The sequence below is a fragment of the Anas acuta genome, chromosome 1 (assembly GCF_963932015.1).
Source record: "Anas acuta chromosome 1, bAnaAcu1.1, whole genome shotgun sequence".
NCBI lineage: Eukaryota > Metazoa > Chordata > Aves > Anseriformes > Anatidae > Anas > Anas acuta.
Window position 1 is genome coordinate 116046172 of NC_088979.1, and position 12762 is coordinate 116058933.

At 56.8% G+C, this 12762-nt stretch overlaps 1 long non-coding RNA gene across 1 annotated transcript; it reads right to left on the minus strand.

Annotated features, from left to right (window-relative positions):
* Positions 1 to 1774: 1774 nt before the first annotated feature.
* On the minus strand, positions 1775 to 12558 carry LOC137862861 (uncharacterized). Its single transcript, XR_011100559.1, has 2 exons — positions 11573 to 12558; positions 1775 to 2399 (listed from the first exon to the last, which is right to left on the minus strand). It is a non-coding gene; the product is annotated as an uncharacterized lncRNA (long non-coding RNA).
* Positions 12559 to 12762: the final 204 nt, after the last annotated feature.

Here is a 12762-nt window from a genome sequence, read left to right on the forward strand (position 1 = left end):
ATGTCTTGAAATAGGCTATGAAAATGTAAGGTATGAATAGTAAACAATATTTAGCAGTCTTTTTGATACAGAAGTGATTTATCATAGGCAGTTTGATCAATCTGAAGTTATGCAAGTGAAATCTGTTAGTTAATAATTCTGTAACGGTTGCCTATGTGTTTCTCTCTAGAATCACATTCTGTCCGACAGGACATACTGTGTGAGATAGTGGTAGGCAGCTTTGGAGTTTTTGTTCTACTCTTATTTAGATCTCACTGCTCCATAGATGAGCAGCCTTCAACTGCTAACTTCATGAGTGATGAATGAGTTAAAATCCAATTGTAAGGGGAGATATTTTTGCTGAGCTCATAATCTGTCTACTTCAAAATTACTTCCATTTGTGATCCTCTTTAGGCGAGTATTCTTGTCACTAGTCCCAAATAAGGTCTTGCTAATGAATGTAAGAAAGAAATTTTGATGTGTCTTCTGAAATTCTCTTCCACTTCTAACAAGCATGTTGCATTCATAAGCAACAAAGGAGTAATACCGTGCTCCTCTGGTATTGGGACAGTTTATTTTCCTTTTTATGCAATGGTTTGCTTTCCCATTTTGTGATCAAACAATTTACCCTGCTGTGTTTGTGCTCAGCTTCTCTGAAGACCTTCATATGCAAGTATCAACGGGCTCTGTATTCTATTTAAGCCACCATCACTGCTTTCCTGTGAATTTCCCGTAGAAAGTACTGCTTTTATTAAAGCTGCCTTTTACTGCCCCTTCTTTGATATGTAATGCTCTAACCTTTTCTCCAGGCTTTCTCAGGAATATTTGAAATTTTCCCTTTCTATTAAAACTGTGCATTTGTTAAATCTGAAACCTTTTAGGAAAGAATGCCATAGCTGAATTTAACTTCAAAAAGCATGGAAGAATTCAAAATGATGCGTGTGTATATTACACTGAAATATTTAATATTTTTAAGTGCTCTAATGAAAATGACACTGATACCATCAGTATGTCTGCTGCCTGAAATGATAATTTTGTGGTTTTCTAGTTCAGATAAATGATACACACTCAGACTTTCTTTCCAGCTTTCTTTGGATTAGATTACCCCCTCCCCCACCCAAAAGGCAAAAATAAAAATCTGCCTTGTGTAGTTCTACAAGTTAGAAAAAAGCCCCCCTCTTTTGCTTATATTCTCAAGCTTGCATTTTTGTGTCTCACAGTCATACTTCCTTTCTATATGCTGGCTGTGTTTCTTTTCCAATTTTTATTGCAGGCATTTATTTAGGATCTGTTAAAACTGTGACTATATGTACTCTTACCTACTCTTTTTTTTTTCTCTTTTTTTGTTGTTGTTGTTTCGGTTTAACGTGAAAAAAATATAATGATAATAATAATAATACATTTTCAAGAAATGCTAAAGGACAGAGGGAACTCCAAGGTCAAAAAGCAAGGGGGAGGAGGTGGTCTGCTGTGGAGCAGATGTTCCTTGCAGCCGATAGAGGACTCCTGCTGGAGCAGGTGAATCTACCTGAAGAAACTGTTGCCTGTGGAGAGGCTCATCCTGGAGCACTTCTCTTTTCAAGACCCATAGACCGTGGAGACCTCACACTGGAGCAGAGGACAAGTGTGAGAAGGCAGGAGTAGGAGTGAGAAAAAGCTGTGTACAGCCTATGTCTTAAAGTTCCACAAGTTTTTTAAAGAAATGCATTAGGAGAAAAAGGAAACAATTGGTTTGTTCTGTTTCTGCCCTTGGTAGTTTAATTTAACACTTCCTGGCTCTGTGTTTGGACAGACAACAAGTAATTGCTTCCTATTTGTCTTTTCAATTCCATGAGTGATTTATATATCTTTAGCGTATTAATTTTCAGCATCTGTTTTCTCGGCTGAGAAGTCTTGCTTTTTTTAATCATCCCTTCTGTAGAATTTGCTTTGTACCTTAGTCACTGTTGCTTTTTCTTTACCTTTTCAGTTCTGCCATCTCCTTTTTGAGTTGGGGATGTGGAATTGTTATAAATGGCTCAGTCTTCAAAATAGGACTATAATCAAAGTTTACAATTTATTAAAGGAATAGAGATAAGCAAAGAGCGCTGGGTGTGCTGGGAGTCTCTGCTCCACCAAGACGCACACCAGTTACATCAAGCAGCTGATTTTTATGCTCCTAGGCTAATACATATTCATTACTACTTCTAAAACAACCAGGGTTATTATAATTAGTTTCCGGAATCCAAACCCTCCTACTGGAGCATGCGTATCAGTCTCTGGTGGTCCCTCCGGGGGTCTCTCCTGCTGAAGGCTCATAGTCTTCCTCCCTCTTGTCCTTCTCCTTTGTCCAACTTGGCTGTATGTCGGAGACTTGTGCAGCGTCCCCTGCAAGCTTTGTCTTTTAGTTGTTCTTCAGCTTTCCCCATCTCCTTAATCTCCTGGCCAGATATCAGAGACTTGCGTAGTGTCCTATACAATAGTCATAATAGTTAGCAGTTATTCTGAACCCCCCAGATATCAGAGACTTCAAAGAAAAGCCTACAACTGCATTTCCCTTCAAGTTCTCTATTGACAGGAATTGCTAAAACATTCCTTTGCAAGATACAAGAGCTATATACGTTAACCACTCTGTTTTTCTTCGACTTGTGGTTATACAAGGGTCTGTAGGACAGAAGGTCACATTCATCATACTGTGCGGCCCTAACATTGTTCCATATTGACAAGAATCATATGAACACATTGTACACTACCGTCACTGTTGAAGACAGAGAAAAACATCTGAGCTCTCCCATAGGATTGTCTGAGGGCTCCTCAGAGAAGGTAGCGTTCCCGATCCCCTGGCCAGTATCTTCTTCTTGCATCCCCCCAGGGGTAACTGTACCTACTGCTTACCTAAAGTGCCTGTAAAGCAATGCACGGAGCATGGGAAACGAACAGGATGAGCTCGAGATCTGTGTTTGGTTGCAGGGCCATGATCTCATTGCGATCACAGAGATGTGGTGGGACAGCTCGCATGACTGGAATGCAGTCATGGAGGGCTCTGTCCTCTTTAGGAGAGACAGGATATTGAATCGAGGGGGTGGGGTTGTGTTGTCGACGGAAGGAAGACACAGACGCTCAATATGAGTGATCAGTGAACTTTGATTTATTGGATAGCTCAGCCGTTTTTTATATGATTCAATATAATTAGCTCATACATATTGCAAAAGCTAAGCTCACTATTGGTTAGTGCAACTTTCCCTATCTTATCAGCTAGCTCCTCATTCCCTCAACCGTTATCCTGTCTTAGGCATTTTCCCATCCACACACTGACACAATGCCTTTGTCCCTTGACTGGCTTCCCGCCATCTCCCAGACTCATATGAGCTGCGTTCGATACTTTTTTAGCTCGCGACCTCCAAGTAGCTCAACATTCACATGACCTACTTCACTTAACCATTCCTCCACAATTCCCCCGTTTTTATTTTGGGCTACAAACACCTTCTCTGTGAGTTGCTCAAGCTTCTTAGTTAAGCAGCTAAAAATGACCCGTGCAGCAATTAGAATCAATATAATTATGAGCAAAAGGTGAAGTCCCTCTTTGATTAGGTTAAAAACCCATCCTCCCATATTTCCAAAGATAGATTGAAGCCAATCAAACCAATTACTCTGTATTGTGATTTTTTGTGTATGATCCCTTAGCCATTTCAATTGGTCATGAATTGACTGACCATGATCGGAGAGATTAAAGCAACACATTCCTTCTACATCTTCACACCCATGTCCTTGAGCTAGTAGCAAGAAATCAATAGTAGCAAGAAATCCATCTATTTTGTAACACAGCATGGCTTAGACTCTCAATATCTTGTGACATTTCAGAAAGAATTTGTGTTGTTACATTTGATTGTTTAACAGCCCAGTAAGCAAGCTTTGTAATGCTAGTCAAAGTGTGTGTAGTTCCCACACTAGGCGCCAAAGAAGCAAAGAATCTTTTTGCTGGACCCCACAATTCTACATTATCGTTACAGTCAGAACCCAAAGTTTTTAATTCTCGTTTAATTCTTCTGTTCCTTGTCGAGTTTTGCCACGAGTGCAAATCTGGAGCGAAAAGTGTGAGTCGTCCTAGGTAACACGGTCCTCCAAAAGCATTGGCAGGTACAATGGATTTGTGAATTGACTCATTATGATCAAAACATTTTAAACAGTACATTCCCTTAAATTTCTCCAAGTGGCTACTTCAAACAATGACTCCGTACTTGTGAAACATGATTTTCCTTGACCGATTGCAACTCGTCCTGCTAGTTGCTTTCAATCGACTCCCCATTTTCCTAAAAAGCAATGTAATAAATCTAGGGCTACTTCGTCCTTCATTTTCCTATGATTTTTTGCTGGCACTGATTTCCTATGATTTCAGCCTGCACTATGGCAATAAGCGTGCTCTCACTAACACAGTACACAGCACAACCGCACACCCAGAGCACAACCGCACACCCAGAGGCCTCTGGCACATCTCAATCATATCACAATCTCATTCACAAGAATATAATTTAGAATGATAAGCAAACAAATAAGTATTGTCTTTCTTTGTGTTCCTCGTGAAGTGACGTGCAACACTTTGTTTTAAAACCTTACCCTTACACAAATACTTCCAACACAAAATAGCTAGACATTTAAGAATAACATATACAATTATTAACACTCCAGTTAGTATCCCTTTTGCATTGCAAGGTAAACCTTTTATAAAAAGAATGCCAGAGAGAAGCAGCACAGCTGCCGCTGCCTCCATGGTTCCGTCACACAGGCTGCAGGGTCCTAATGTCTGTCCCTCTGTTCTGTGCCGACTCGCCACACGCTGAGGGTCGGCTGCCGTTGTCCACTGAGGCCTCTGGTCTCCCATAGCAACTTGATCTTGGATGTCCCACATTGCACCGTGATTACTTCAATTTTCCGCGTCTCTCCGCAATTCCTTTTTCCGCATCCCTCGCGATTCTGTTTGTTCAAAGATTGTGCCCGGATTGATAAAACAACCCTTTGCTACCCCATATGCTAATAATCCTGGTAACTCCTTTTGCAGTCTATACCCTGCGTGCTCCGCTTTTCTAAAAAGCATTTGAGCAAATCATACGCCGCTTGTCTTTCCATACCTTTAGTTACATCGGTACCGTTGCAGCCTCTGCAAAGACCTCGGCGGCGCTTTCCGGCAGGACCCTCTATAGGTGCTCCCAGGTGCGAGGATTCATCAATTTCTCGTCCTTTTCACCTCCTGAGCTGCATTGCAGGATCGGTTCCCATATTCTGTCCAACCGTGGCTCGCAGGTTCAGACCCAGCCTGTCCCTGTTCGGGCGCCATTTGTTGTCGACGGAAGGAAGACACAGACGCTCAATATGAGTGATCAGTGAACTTCGATTTATTGGATAGCTCAGCCGTTTTTTATATGATTCAATATAATTAACTCATACATATTGCAAAAGCAAAGCTCACTATTGGTTAGTGCAACTTTCCCTATCTTATCAGCTAGCTCCTCATTCCCTCAACCGTTATCCTGTCTTAAGTACGTTCCCATCCACACAATGACACAGTGCCTTTGTCCCTTGACTGGCTTCCCGCCATCTCCCAGACTCATATGAGCTGCGTTCGATACTTTTTTAGCTCGCGACCTCCAAGTAGCTCAACATTCACATGACCTAATTCACTTGACCATTCCTCCACAGGGTTGCCCTTTATGTGAGGGAGCAATCACAATGTACCCAGTTCCAGCTGGGGGAGGGTGATTGACAGGCGGAGAGCTTGCAAGTAACAATTAAGGGGTGGGCTGGTAGGGGAGACACTGTGGTGGGGGTCTACTACAGGTCTCCAGCTGACAGATGTGATCACTGAACCTCTCTCTTTCATCTTTGAAAGGTCCTGGAGAACGGGTGAGGTGCCTGAAGACTGGAGGAAAGCCAGCGTCATGCTGGTCTTCAAAAAAGGTAGGAAGGAGGATCTGGGAAGTGACAGGTAAGTGTTTGGGGCGGGGCGGACCCCCCTCTCGTCCGACGCCGCGGACCCCCCTCTCGTCCGACGCCGCGGACCCCCCTCTCGTCCGACGCCGCGGACCCCCCTCTCGTCCGACGCCGCGGACCCCCCTCTCGTCCGACGCCGCGGACCCCCCTCTCGTCCGACGCCGCGGACCCCCCTCTCGTCCGACGCCGCGGACCCCCCTCTCGTCCGACGCCGCGGACCCCCCTCTCGTCCGACGCCGCGGACCCCCCTCTCGTCCGACGCCGCGGACCCCCCTCTCGTCCGACGCCGCGGACCCCCCTCTCGTCCGACGCCGCGGACCCCCCTCTCGTCCGACGCCGCGGACCCCCCTCTCGTCCGACGCCGCGGACCCCCCTCTCGTCCGACGCCGCGGACCCCCCTCTCGTCCGACGCCGCGGACCCCCCTCTCGTCCGACGCCGCGGACCCCCCTCTCGTCCGACGCCGCGGACCCCCCTCTCGTCCGACGCCGCGGACCCCCCTCTCGTCCGACGCCGCGGACCCCCCTCTCGTCCGACGCCGCGGACCCCCCTCTCGTCCGACGCCGCGGACCCCCCTCTCGTCCGACGCCGCGGACCCCCCTCTCGTCCGACGCCGCGGACCCCCCTCTCGTCCGACGCCGCGGACCCCCCTCTCGTCCGACGCCGCGGACCCCCCTCTCGTCCGACGCCGCGGACCCCCCTCTCGTCCGACGCCGCGGACCCCCCTCTCGTCCGACGCCGCGGACCCCCCTCTCGTCCGACGCCGCGGACCCCCCTCTCGTCCGACGCCGCGGACCCCCCTCTCGTCCGACGCCGCGGACCCCCCTCTCGTCCGACGCCGCGGACCCCCCTCTCGTCCGACGCCGCGGACCCCCCTCTCGTCCGACGCCGCGGACCCCCCTCTCGTCCGACGCCGCGGACCCCCCTCTCGTCCGACGCCGCGGACCCCCCTCTCGTCCGACGCCGCGGACCCCCCTCTCGTCCGACGCCGCGGACCCCCCTCTCGTCCGACGCCGCGGACCCCCCTCTCGTCCGACGCCGCGGACCCCCCTCTCGTCCGACGCCGCGGACCCCCCTCTCGTCCGACGCCGCGGACCCCCCTCTCGTCCGACGCCGCGGACCCCCCTCTCGTCCGACGCCGCGGACCCCCCTCTCGTCCGACGCCGCGGACCCCCCTCTCGTCCGACGCCGCGGACCCCCCTCTCGTCCGACGCCGCGGACCCCCCTCTCGTCCGACGCCGCGGACCCCCCTCTCGTCCGACGCCGCGGACCCCCCTCTCGTCCGACGCCGCGGACCCCCCTCTCGTCCGACGCCGCGGACCCCCCTCTCGTCCGACGCCGCGGACCCCCCTCTCGTCCGACGCCGCGGACCCCCCTCTCGTCCGACGCCGCGCGGACCCCCCTCTCGTCCGACGCCGCGGACCCCCCTCTCGTCCGACGCCGCGGACCCCCCTCTCGTCCGACGCCGCGGACCCCCCTCTCGTCCGACGCCGCGGACCCCCCTCTCGTCCGACGCCGCGGACCCCCCTCTCGTCCGACGCCGCGGACCCCCCTCTCGTCCGACGCCGCGGACCCCCCTCTCGTCCGACGCCGCGGACCCCCCTCTCGTCCGACGCCGCGGACCCCCCTCTCGTCCGACGCCGCGGACCCCCCTCTCGTCCGACGCCGCGGACCCCCTCTCGTCCGACGCCGCGGACCCCCCTCTCGTCCGACGCCGCGGACCCCCCTCTCGTCCGACGCCGCGGACCCCCCTCTCGTCCGACGCCGCGGACCCCCCTCTCGTCCGACGCCGCGGACCCCCCTCTCGTCCGACGCCGCGGACCCCCCTCTCGTCCGACGCCGCGGACCCCCCTCTCGTCCGACGCCGCGGACCCCCCTCTCGTCCGACGCCGCGGACCCCCCTCTCGTCCGACGCCGCGGACCCCCCTCTCGTCCGACGCCGCGGACCCCCCTCTCGTCCGACGCCGCGGACCCCCCTCTCGTCCGACGCCGCGGACCCCCCCTCTCGTCCGACGCCGCGGACCCCCCTCTCGTCCGACGCCGCGGACCCCCCTCTCGTCCGACGCCGCGGACCCCCCTCTCGTCCGACGCCGCGGACCCCCCTCTCGTCCGACGCCGCGGACCCCCCTCTCGTCCGACGCCGCGGACCCCCCTCTCGTCCGACGCCGCGGACCCCCCTCTCGTCCGACGCCGCGGACCCCCCTCTCGTCCGACGCCGCGGACCCCCCTCTCGTCCGACGCCGCGGACCCCCCTCTCGTCCGACGCCGCGGACCCCCCTCTCGTCCGACGCCGCGGACCCCCCTCTCGTCCGACGCCGCGGACCCCCCCTCTCGTCCGACGCCGCGGACCCCCCTCTCGTCCGACGCCGCGGACCCCCCTCTCGTCCGACGCCGCGGACCCCCCTCTCGTCCGACGCCGCGGACCCCCCTCTCGTCCGACGCCGCGGACCCCCCTCTCGTCCGACGCCGCGGACCCCCCTCTCGTCCGACGCCGCGGACCCCCCTCTCGTCCGACGCCGCGGACCCCCCTCTCGTCCGACGCCGCGGACCCCCCTCTCGTCCGACGCCGCGGACCCCCCTCTCGTCCGACGCCGCGGACCCCCCTCTCGTCCGACGCCGCGGACCCCCCTCTCGTCCGACGCCGCGGACCCCCCTCTCGTCCGACGCCGCGGACCCCCCTCTCGTCCGACGCCGCGGACCCCCCTCTCGTCCGACGCCGCGGACCCCCCTCTCGTCCGACGCCGCGGACCCCCCTCTCGTCCGACGCCGCGGACCCCCCTCTCGTCCGACGCCGCGGACCCCCCTCTCGTCCGACGCCGCGGACCCCCCTCTCGTCCGACGCCGCGGACCCCCCTCTCGTCCGACGCCGCGGACCCCCCTCTCGTCCGACGCCGCGGACCCCCCTCTCGTCCGACGCCGCGGACCCCCCTCTCGTCCGACGCCGCGACCCCCTCTCGTCCGACGCCGCGGACCCCCCTCTCGTCCGACGCCGCGGACCCCCCTCTCGTCCGACGCCGCGGACCCCCCTCTCGTCCGACGCCGCGGACCCCCCTCTCGTCCGACGCCGCGGACCCCCCTCTCGTCCGACGCCGCGGACCCCCCTCTCGTCCGACGCCGCGGACCCCCCTCTCGTCCGACGCCGCGGACCCCCCCTCTCGTCCGACGCCGCGGACCCCCCTCTCGTCCGACGCCGCGGACCCCCCTCTCGTCCGACGCCGCGGACCCCCCTCTCGTCCGACGCCGCGGACCCCCCTCTCGTCCGACGCCGCGGACCCCCCTCTCGTCCGACGCCGCGGACCCCCCTCTCGTCCGACGCCGCGGACCCCCCTCTCGTCCGACGCCGCGGACCCCCCTCTCGTCCGACGCCGCGGACCCCCCTCTCGTCCGACGCCGCGGACCCCCCTCTCGTCCGACGCCGCGGACCCCCCTCTCGTCCGACGCCGCGGACCCCCCTCTCGTCCGACGCCGCGGACCCCCCTCTCGTCCGACGCCGCGGACCCCCCTCTCGTCCGACGCCGCGGACCCCCCCTCTCGTCCGACGCCGCGGACCCCCCTCTCGTCCGACGCCGCGGACCCCCCTCTCGTCCGACGCCGCGGACCCCCCTCTCGTCCGACGCCGCGGACCCCCCTCTCGTCCGACGCCGCGGACCCCCCTCTCGTCCGACGCCGCGGACCCCCCTCTCGTCCGACGCCGCGGACCCCCCTCTCGTCCGACGCCGCGGACCCCCCTCTCGTCCGACGCCGCGGACCCCCCTCTCGTCCGACGCCGCGGACCCCCCTCTCGTCCGACGCCGCGGACCCCCCTCTCGTCCGACGCCGCGGACCCCCCCTCTCGTCCGACGCCGCGGACCCCCCTCTCGTCCGACGCCGCGGACCCCCCTCTCGTCCGACGCCGCGGACCCCCCTCTCGTCCGACGCCGCGGACCCCCCTCTCGTCCGACGCCGCGGACCCCCCTCTCGTCCGACGCCGCGGACCCCCCTCTCGTCCGACGCCGCGGACCCCCCTCTCGTCCGACGCCGCGGACCCCCCTCTCGTCCGACGCCGCGGACCCCCCTCTCGTCCGACGCCGCGGACCCCCCTCTCGTCCGACGCCGCGGACCCCCTCTCGTCCGACGCCGCGGACCCCCCTCTCGTCCGACGCCGCGGACCCCCCTCTCGTCCGACGCCGCGGACCCCCCTCTCGTCCGACGCCGCGGACCCCCCTCTCGTCCGACGCCGCGGACCCCCCTCTCGTCCGACGCCGCGGACCCCCCTCTCGTCCGACGCCGCGGACCCCCCCTCTCGTCCGACGCCGCGGACCCCCCTCTCGTCCGACGCCGCGGACCCCCCTCTCGTCCGACGCCGCGGACCCCCCTCTCGTCCGACGCCGCGGACCCCCCTCTCGTCCGACGCCGCGGACCCCCCTCTCGTCCGACGCCGCGGACCCCCCTCTCGTCCGACGCCGCGGACCCCCCTCTCGTCCGACGCCGCGGACCCCCCTCTCGTCCGACGCATCACAAGGTAAAGTAAGTGCTCAAGCTCCCAAACACAAAGCCACTGTAGGACCCATTAATGCTTACCTGCTCGTTTCCAAATTTGAGTCGCTGCCTAATGTCTTCATGGGCAGTAGCATCATCAGGGTTTTCCTTTTTTGAGTAGTCACCCCTGATGTTACCTGTTCATAGAGTTTCCAAAGCTATATCGTAGAAGTCATCAAAACACTTGCTACAATGCTTTTTGTCTCTTTTTTCAAAACTCTGCCGACGCCGCGGACTCTCTGCCGACGCCGCGGACTCTCTCGCCGACGCCGCGGACTCTCTGCCGACGCCGCGGACTCTCTGCCGACGCCGCGGACTCTCTGCCGACGCCGCGGACCTCTCTGCCGACGCCGCGGACTCTCTGCCGACGCCGCGGACTCTCTGCCGACGCCGCGGACTCTCTGCCGACGCCGCGGACCTCTCTGCCGACGCCGCGGACTCTCTGCCGACGCCGCGGACTCCTCTGCCGACGCCGCGGACTCTCTGCGACGCCGCGACTCTCTGCCGACGCCGCGGACTCTCTGCCGACGCCGCGGACTCTCTGCCGACGCATCACAAGGTAAAGCAAGTGCTCTAGCTCCCAAACACCAAGCCACTGTAGGACCTATTAATGCTTACCTGCTCGTTTCCAAATTTGAGTCGCTGCCTAATGTCTTCATGGGGCAGTAGCATCATCAGGGTTTTCCTTTTCTGAGTAGTCACCCCTGATGTTACCTGTTCATAGAGTTTCCAAAGCTATATCGTAGAAGTCATCAAAACACTTGCTACAATGCTTTTTGTCTCTTTTTTCAAAACTCTGCCGACACCGCGGACTCTCTGCCGACACCGCGGACTCTCTGCCGACACCGCGGACTCTCTGCCGACACCGCGGACTCTCTGCCGACACCGCGGACTCTCTGCCGACACCGCGGACTCTCTGCCGACACCGCGGACTCTCTGCCGACACCGCGGACTCTCTGCCGACACCGCGGACTCTCTGCCGACACCGCGGACTCTCTGCCGACACCGCGGACTCTCTGCCGACGCCGCGGACTCTCTGCCGACACCTCACAAGGTAAAGTAAGTGCTCAAGCTCCCAAACACAAAGCCACTGTAGGACCCATGAATGCTTACCTGCTCGTTTCCAAATTTGAGTCGCTGCCGAACCTCTTCATGGGGCAGTAGCATCATCAGGGTTTTCCTTTTCTGAGTAGTCACCCCCGATGTTACCTGTTCATAGAGTCTCCAAAGCTATATCGTAGAAATGGTAGAAAACATGAAGAAAAAGCAGTCTACTCTGAAATACTGAGTCTCTTTCAGCAGAACAGTAGAAAAGCACCTTAAGTAGTCTAAACCTCAAACTCTCCTGGAGTGGCAGTTCTTCCCATCATTCCTCATGCTTATTATATAGCAAAGGTCAAATGATCTCCAGCTGGCAGATTTCACTTCACATGTGTGGAGTCATGAGACCTTGTGGAATAGGCTCATCAACCTGGCTTCTATGTTTTAGGTTCAATTGCTCCTTATCGCTAATAGAAATAAGCTGACTAGCTGCTTAGTGGTTAGAGTTGACCTAATTAATTAATTACGAAAGGCATATAAGGGTCGTATTTCTGCTAGTCATTCTGTGAGGAAAATTAGTACAGAGTCTGTTAAAATAAGATAAATCAATGTAAATAAAAGAAATAAAGAAAAAGAAATGACCTTAAAGGCAAAATTGCTGTCATAGATTTTCATCTGTCTAGTCACGACAGATAAAGAATACAGCAATCAGAAAGACTTTACTTGACATTAATGTTATTTAAATTTGCTTTTCTGAGATCTCTTCTTTATGCCAGACTTTTCGAAATCTAGCGCCATGACCTCCGACTGCAGTATTTACTTAGGCTGCATATAAACTATCACCTATAAATGCCAGGATCTGGATCCTCACTCCCTATTCAGGTCAAGGACCAAGCTGAAAGTTTAGGCTTTAATTTGGTTACATGACTACATTGCTGTAGTCGTGGTTTCCCCCGGCCGGCAGCTAAGCACCACACAGCCGTTCACTCGCCCTCCCCCCTCCTTCTCTGGGATTGTTCAGCCTGGAAAAGAGAAGGCTCAGGGGCAACCTTATCGCTCTCTACAGGTACCTTAAAGGAGGCTGTAGCGAGGTGATGGTTGGTCTGTTTTCCCATGTACCTGGTGACAGGACGAGGAGAAATGGCCTGAAGTTGTGCCAGGGGAGGTTTAGGTTGGATATTAGGAAGAACTTCTTTACCGAAAGGTCTGTTAGGCATTGGAGTGGGCTGCCCAGGGAAGTGGTTGAGCCTCCATCCCTGTGT